This window comes from Microtus pennsylvanicus, chromosome 16 (genome assembly GCF_037038515.1).
Source record: "Microtus pennsylvanicus isolate mMicPen1 chromosome 16, mMicPen1.hap1, whole genome shotgun sequence".
Lineage (NCBI taxonomy): Eukaryota > Metazoa > Chordata > Mammalia > Rodentia > Cricetidae > Microtus > Microtus pennsylvanicus.
The window spans coordinates 6,619,939-6,628,819 of NC_134594.1; the positions used below are offsets into that span (position 1 = coordinate 6,619,939).

General features: G+C 41.7%; 1 long non-coding RNA gene across 1 annotated transcript in view; it reads right to left on the minus strand.

The window, feature by feature from the left end:
* Positions 1-8,790, minus strand: part of LOC142836663 (uncharacterized) — a 34,111-nt gene extending 25,321 nt beyond the window's left edge. Inside the window, exon 1 of the long non-coding RNA XR_012908135.1 lies at positions 8,161-8,790. This is a non-coding gene — a long non-coding RNA (uncharacterized LOC142836663). The remainder of the gene's footprint in view (positions 1-8,160) is intronic.
* Positions 8,791-8,881: the final 91 nt, after the last annotated feature.

Here is an 8,881-nt window from a genome sequence, read left to right on the forward strand (position 1 = left end):
GTGCTGCAGCTGGCAAGAGGCAGGAATAGCTTTCCTGTTCTTACAACCTCCGGGCCAGCTCTCCCACCAACCTCAGGCATGCCCATGTTCTTGAGGCCCGGCTCACCTGCACCCCTGTAAACAGGGTCTGTCGTGCTTTGCTGTGCTACCCGGATGAGGTGCAGGGACGACTTTCTCCAGAGTTGCAGTTGGTAAAAAGGAGGGTGAGCTCCCTCCCCAGCTGGGAGTTGTAGGGGAGAAGGGGTAGGACATCTTTCTCTCCATCCCATCACCACACTGGAGACAAGTCATGGTGCTGGGCAGGACCATGCTTTCTCGTCACAAAGGGATCGCAGAAGTGCTGGGAGAGCTCCTTGTTGGTGGGGAGGTGTTGTTGGAGGGGAAGTGTTGTTGGAGTCCTCTCCTGGGCCGGGCATGAAAGCCTGGGCTGCATTAGGTTGAGAGCCTCCAGCCTCAGCTGTGTGGCATGGGGTGGAGCTGTTGTTGCTGTTGTTGTTGGTTGTAAGATAGGGTCTCTTGTAGGTCTGGATCTCTCTGCAAGCAGGCTAGGGCTGACTAATAAGCAAGCCCCAGAGATCTACTTGTCTGTCTTCCCACTACTTGATTACAGGTGTCTAATACACATGGATTTATTTATGTGGGTTCTGGAACTCAAACTGAATCATCTCTCCAGCAAAATTTTTTAAAGCTTTTTTATTAAAAATAATTTTTTCATTGAGCATATTCTGGTCACATTTTCCCTCCCTGGTCTCTTCTTAGATCCTCTCCACCTCCCCACCCATCCAACTCCACACTTTCTCTCTCTCCCTAGAAAACTAGCGGGCCAATAAAAACAAACAAGTCATAAGAAAACAAAGCAAACAAACATAGGATTAAGAAAAGAAAGCACATACACAGACATACACACATGTACAAACATAAAAAATTAAAGTCCAAAAAAGCCACATGAGACAAAACATCTCCAAAAATACCATGGAGTTTGCTTTGTGCTGGCCATTTACTGCTGGGCCTGGGGCCTCCCTCAGAATGGTTCCTACACTCAGCCAGGCTCCCTGCAGAAAACTAAGTTTCCTTTGGGAGTGGTTGACAGAAATAGCTTTGGGGTTGGAGATGGGCGCTTGTGTCCACTTCTTCTCCCAGCACTGGGACCTCATCTGCTTAGCCCCATGCATGCTACAACACTCTCTGAGTTCATATGTGCACCAGCCTTCTTGTGTCTGGAAGGCACTATTTCCCCACTACCAAGTGCAAAATGTCAAACTTTTCAACGGCATGCTTCTCTTACTTCTACCTTTTGTTTAGTATACCTCATTTGCATATACAACACCATGCTCTAGAGCAGTGCTTCTCAGCCTTCAAGATGCTGTGATCCTTTAACGCAGGTTTTCTGGTTGTGGTGATCCCAACCACAAAACTATTTTCTTGCTACCTCACAGATGCAGTTTTGCTACTGTTATGAGTCATACCATAAATGTCTAATATGCAGGATATCTGATACACAGGCTGAGAACCTCTGTTCTACAATATGGTGCAATGTGTTATAATTTTAGCTTTAATCAACCATGTCTTAAAGAAATCAAGGAAAAATAAAATCTTTCCTCTTTACCTATTACTTGTTCTTCCAGAAGTTTCTCATCTTCCCAGGACATTTCAATTTCCATCTGGTTCTGGCATTAGCAATTCATAACTTTTATCATTGTACTCACAAAAATAGCAACTAAAACTGATTTTATGTATAGTTTTAATTGGTTCATGTTTCTGGTTACAAATTCAATTAAATATGCTAAAAATTATAGATTGTACTGAAAAGTACAATACACTCAGCCAGACCTGGTGGCGCACGCCTTTAATCCCAGCACTCTGGAGGCAGAGGCAGGCAGATCTCTGTAAGTTTGAAGCCAGCCTGGTCTACATTCTAAGTGCCTCAGGATAGCTATAGCCAGGTAGTGAGACCCTGTCTCAAAACAAACAAACAAAAACTTTCGTTTGAGCGGGTGTGGTGGTGTACACCTTTGTCCCTGCACTGGGGAAGCAGAGGCAGGCAGACCTCTGTGAGTTCAAGGTCAGCCTGGTTTACAGAGTGAGTTCTAAGACAGTCAGGGCTACACCAAGAAATACTGTCTCAAAAAATCAAAACCAAAACAAACAATAAAAGTTTAATACACTCAGTTTTGGGGAGAATGCATCTGTATGTGTATGGGAAAGAACAACAGTGCAGGTGTGTGCGGGTGTGCCTGTGCATCTGTGCGTGTGTGTGTGTGTGTGTGTGTGTGTGTGTGTGTGTGTGTGTGTTTAGACTACAGGACAATTTTGAGTGTCATTCTTTATCATCCACCTTGTTTTGAAGCAGTCTCTCACTATGCTCACACTTACCAGGTCCCCTGCACTGATTACATGACCTCACATGGTTTCCCATGTGTGCATGTGAGTGCCATAAGTGATGTGGCCCTGAAGGGGCACTCACCAGAGCTGCTGCTTGGAATTTCAGCCTCCAGAACTGCTGAATTCCCTTTCCATTCAAAGTTACCACTGTCGTAATGAAAAGCTGATTACAGCCCCGATAAAGAATTAATCTGACCACCCGAAATTGAACCTGCTGTGACGAGGACCAAGTCTGTTGTTCAGATGTTTGAGTCTGCTTGGCTTCTTTCTGCAGGGTCTTCTCCTTTCCCTCAGCTGCTGCATGCATTTTATACTCCTCTGTTAAACTCCACTTTTTCTATAACTTTAGAAAAAAACAGTTTTGCTTGCAATCAAAGAGTCCCAACTTATCTACCTGAGTTGAAGTCATATATCTTATAAATGTAATTAAGAATTAGACATGCCCATCAAAATTCCAGACAAATTCTTCAAAGACCTTGAAAGAACGGTACTCAACTTCATTTGGAAAAGCCAAAGGATAGCCAAAAATTCCAGGATAGCCAAAGCATCCTGCATAATAAAAAAATTCTGGAGGCTTCACAATCCCTGACTTCAAACTCTGCTACAGAGCTATAGTACTGAAAACAGCCTGGTATTGACATAAGAACAGACAGGAGGACCAATGGAACCGAATAGAAGACCCCGATATCAATCCATACATCTTCAAACACCTGATCTTTGATAAAGAAGCAAAAAATATCAAATGGAAAAAAGAAAGCATAGTTAACAAGTGGTGCTGGCATAACCAGATAAACATGTAGAAGAATGAAAATAGACCCATATCTATCACCATGCACAAAACTTAAGTCCAAATGGATCAAAGACCTCAACATAAAGCCAGCCACACTGAACCTTATAGAAGAGAAAGTGGGAAGTACACTTGAACGCACTGGCACAGGGAACCACTTCCTAAACAGAATCCCAGCAGCACAGACACTGAGAGAAAAAATTAATAAATGGGACCTCCTAAAACTGAAAAGTTTCTGTAAAGCAAATGACACAGTCAACAAGACAAAACAACAGCCTGTGAAATGGGAAAAGATCTTCACTAACCCCACATCAGACCGAGGTCTGATCTTCAAAATATATACAAAGAACTCAAGAAATTGGACACCTAAAGATCACATAAGCCAATAAAAAAAAAAAATGGAGTACAGACCTAAACAGAGATATCTCAACAGAGGAATCTAAAATGGCTGAAAGACACTTAAGGAAATGGTCTACATCTTTAGTTATCAGAGAAATGCAAATCAAAACAACTCTGGAGATTCCATCTTACACCTCTAAGAATGGCCAAGATCAAAAACACTGTTGACAACTTATGTTGGAGAGGTTGTGAGGAAAGAGAACACTTCTGCATTGCTGGTGGGAATGCAAGCTGGTACAACCCTTTTGGATGTCATTGTGGCGATTTCTCAGAAAATTGGGAAACATTTTCTGAGACCTCAAACCTCAAGACCCATGTTTGAGAATATATCCAAAGGATGCTCAGTCGTGCCACAAGGACATGTGCTCAACTATGTTCACAGAAGCTTTGTTTGTCATAGCCAGAACCTGGAAACAACCTAAATGCCCCTCGACTGAAGAATGGATAAGGAAAATGTGGTACATTTACACAATGGAGTACTACACAGCAGAAAAAATAACAACACCTTGAATTTTGCAGGAAAATGGATGGAGCTACAAAACATTATTTTGAGTGAGGTAACCCAGACACAGAAAGACAATTATCACATGTACTCACTCATAGGTGGTTTTTAAAGATAAAGCAAAGAAAGCCACAATTTCAGAGAACTTAGACAACAATGCAGACACTAAGAGAGACTTACATAGATATAATCTTCATGGGTAGTAGAAAGTAGAACAAGACAAGATCTTCTAAGTAAATTGGGAGCATGAGAACCTTGGGGGAGGATTGAAAGGGGAGCGGAAAGACAGGGAGGGGATCAGAGAAAAATATAGAGCTCAATAAATGTCAATAAAATAAAAAAAAGGGAGCCAGAAGATATCCCCAGAACTGGAGTTAACAGACGTTATAAGCCTCCATGTGGGTGTTGGAAACTGACTGTGGGTCCCCAGAAAAACAGCAGAAGGCAGAGCTGGAGAAGTGACCCAGGCCCTTTGAAGCACAGAGGTCATGCATGGCTCCCAGATTAAACACTGAACTTTTTAGAATGCTGATTTTGATTTTGTTTTGATTCTGTCTATATCCTGGGTCTTTCCTCTTGGGGTAAGAACATAATTATTTTGATTTTACAGGAGCCCACAGATGAGAAACTTTGAACTTCTACAGAGACTTAAAGAGTTTTTAGAGAAACAGCAGACATTTTAGAGATATTTGGGACTTGAAAGGGACTTTGGATAAAAAGATTGAATTTTTAAAGCATTTGAAATTTTAGAGACTGTGGGACCCTTTAAAATTACTTATCCTTTATACTGTGGTATTAGCATGCCATCTTGGGACAAGTGAAAGGAAATGATCTAGTAGGATAGTGATGCATCTATGTGTCATGTTGACAAGGGGTTAACTATGCTTGCTAATTTTATGTCAACTTGACAGAAGCTAAAATCATTTTGAAAAAGGGAACTCTCAACTGAGATTGGCCTGTAGGCAAGCAACCCAGTGGTGCATTTTCTTGATTAATGATTGATGTGGGAGGGCCCAGATAAGTGTATATGGTGGCCCCTCCCCCCACAGGCTGGTGGTACTGAGTACCATAAGAAAATAGGTTGATCGAGCCATGACAAGGAAGACAGTAAACAGCACTCCTTCATGACCTCTGCATTAGTCCCTGCGTCCAGGCTCCTGCCCTGACTTCCCAGGATGTCGGTCTACAAGCTGTAGGCTGAAATAAACCCTGTCCTCTCCAAGCTGCTTTGGATCATACTGTTTCACAATAGAAGTACTACGACAACTGAGCCTACTTATTCAAAGATAATGCATCCACTCTCAGAGCTATAACAATAACGCCCTCACACCCATGCTAACGATTCACCAATGGAGATCTCAATTTCAGAGATTCTATCATCCACAGGATTTTCAACCCTCTTGCCCCCAAAGTGAACTCAATTCTCCTTGAAACGTGCTTCTTCTGAATTTTCCATCTCTGTGGATGGTATACTAATGCCATAAAACAATGGGTCTTCATTTAACTCTTTATACCCTGTGCCTCTCCATCTTGACCCTCAACATTCAATTATGACATTCCTTCCATTTTTCCCTTATAGCTCTCTTGATTCTGTCTCTTCACAGTCATAACTTTGTTCACTAAAATAAACTTTATTTGATTTATAATTAATTTCCTACTTCTAATAGTTTTCTCCCCATAAAGGTATCTTTCAAAGTTGTCTTTTTAAATTAAAAACAAAATTATAATTTTATCATCTGTATTATTTTAGTGCTGACTGCCCTTAGAACAAAGTAAAGATTCACCCATCTCTTCACAGTACATACTAAGCCATTTGCAGTGCAAGATAAAACCATGATTTCACCCTTTGGGCTCCTGAACTCCCATTGCATTTGGTTTAATGCATTTTCCAAACCCCTTCTGCATTAACTTTTTATTGTTGTAGCCAAGACAAAAGCAACCTAATGGAAGAAGGTTTTGTCTCATGGTTTGGCCCCATGTGCTTGGTCAGAACATCACGGCCAGGGAGTATGTGTCAAAAGCATCTTCTCTCCATTAAAGACAGGAAGCAGAGAGAAGACAAAAGATGTCAGGGACAAGATAACACCAAAGTCACACCTTTAGCGACCTCCTTCGTCCAGCCAGGTCCCCTCTTCTAAGTTTCCAGAAATCTCCCAAAATTGTGCTCCCAGCTGGGAAATCGGGCCCTCAGTCTATCAGTCTTTTGGGAGGAACTGAATATTCAAACTTTAACAGAGTCTTACTACTAGCTCCTACACAAACTTCAAATCTCAAATTATATTGTCACCTCCACAGAAGCTATGGCTATTCTTTTCGATCTGTGATGTTCCCAGACAAGCCACCAGTCACACACACTTCAAGTGCATCTGAATGTGGCCACTTGAAATTTAGATATTAAGTGAAAATCACACACCAGATTGTAAAGACTCAATAATAATAATAATGAAGAGGAAGAAGAAAAGAAGAGGAGGAGGAGGTGGTACAATCCCTTAGTAATAAGTTTATATTGGTTACATATGAAAGAATATTTGGACACATTTATTAGGTTAAACTAAACATATTAATGCTATGTTAATTCCAGCTTTTTAAAAACCTTTCAACAACCTATCTGTAGGAAACTCAAAATTACTGCAGACTGCCTTATATTCTACCTGGCCAACACCTAGGCTAAACAAGGAGGAACTCCTTTTGCCATGTCCTACAGTTGCTTGTGGTAGTTATTTTTGAGAATTACTACTGGCAGACTACAAGCATCTTATGAACAAGGGGATGCCTCTACCTGGAAATTCCAGAAGGGTGCTAAAATAAGTATTCAATAAGCATGTAAATAATAAATTAATTAAATACTCAATCCTCACTATTTGGGGATTCCACAGTTGTAGATTTGCATATACACACAAAAGAAAACTCACTAGTAACCTCCTAAACAATACATGTGCTTTCTAGGCCATCTGTGAACGCACAGAGATTTAACCTGTCCACATTTTCCTAGCCGAGGTCAAATACAGCAGTATTCTCTTTTATGGTTTCAACTATCAAACTGTACATAAGTCTTCTTTATGCTCTATTTACTACTTATTTTGGAACTTTGTTTCTGTTTTGCATTGTATGACTTCTACTTAAAATGCCCCCCAAAGATCGTGTCGAAAAGTTCTCTAGTGTTCCTATGCTCAAGATTGGGTTGCGCCAAATAGAGGCAGCAGGAGTGTGGATAAAATACCAGGTTTGAATTATAGTGCTCTTAGCCACACACGCAATATTAACCATACATATGAAATCAGATGTCTTCGATAGAAATAAGTGTGACAGAATCTCTCCTTATCAGTGAAAATGTGACTCCAAGAACCGACAAGGAACCAAATGCTCTTAAAGTCTCCTAGAGACAAGGGCTCAGAAGGTGCTACTTCCAAAGAGACTTTGGAAGGCACTGTTTGGGTTAAATTAAACAGTCATTTGATTCTTCATACAAATCTTATGTGGATATGTGAATATGGTGGTAGACAAAGCAATAATTTCAGCTTTAATTCTCTGACTGACTTACAAGCTACATGATTCGGGGCAAACTGCATCATTTTCCCTGCCTTTGTCCATTATTCAAAACGCAGATAATAGGGTAACTGCTAATGGCTGCCAAGGTCTCGGTGGGGGTGGGAGACAGAGCTGAAGACACAAGGCACAGGAAATTTCGGAATGAGGAAAATATTCTCATTATTATGATGGTGATTATATAATTGACTTTCTTTTTCAAAACCCATGGAATTAAAAGTACACTTTATTTTACAAAAATTCTAACTTCAATCTTAGTTTTAAAAAACATTAGTAGTCAAGATTAAGCAACGGAGATGAAACAATACACTCCTATATAACTCTTACTTAAATATTAGCGGCAACAATAATAATAGGGAAAGGTTAGGCAGCCTAAGAAAACGCAGAGGGAACTCAACAGCCTTGGGTTCTGATTTGGTTCTTTCACATATTAACAGGGGGCAGAGTTTACTTTATGGAATTCAAGTGCTTATTCCGTCCAGAAGCACAAGTGAAATACGTTCTGCATATATGTATACAAAAATATAAGACTGGATTTACTTACAAGACAGCAATGCCAAGTCACTGAACGAATGCACTGGGTTCCAGAGTGAGAGGTGATCTGCCTAGATTCTCTTCAAGGTAAGAGAAATGCAGCTACGACGAAACTGAGAGAGAAGCGCCCCTCTGAAGAATGTCTTTAATCCTTAACAACAAACAACAGAAAAAAAAAATCTAGGGCACATCAGTGCCAGGAAGATCATGAGGCAGAACAGACAAGCTCTGGGCTCATGGTTGGTACACATCCTGAGGAATTTTCCACCCCTGGGAACACTGTTGACTCCGGCCACCAGCACCTCACCACAGGGTGTGTGCAGTCCTCTGCCAGCCTACAATGCGGAGTCATGAAATAACACACCACAGCTGGCATTCTTCGAGCTCCAAGCATGGACTCCAACCCCAAGGAGGGTTGGTAAGAGGCTGAATCAAAGTTCCTTCCAGCGCCACTTGGGACACTTGGAAAATCCGTAGGACTTGAGAGTTGTGAAGACCATTGTGTGACAGCATCCAGGCACCTGCGTGCCAGGGCTAATGGCTATCCCCAAGGTCAACTGGGCCCCTAACCGAAGATGAGGATGCAGCTGCGCCTGTCGCACAGCGAAGCTTCAAGCAGTCGACTGCAGCCACCTCTGCACGCCGGAAGTGCACTAATCCGCAGCACGTGGGGTTGCCAGGGCGCGCTTCACGTGACTGGGCGGGGACTCGGGAAGCCTCGAGCCAATGGG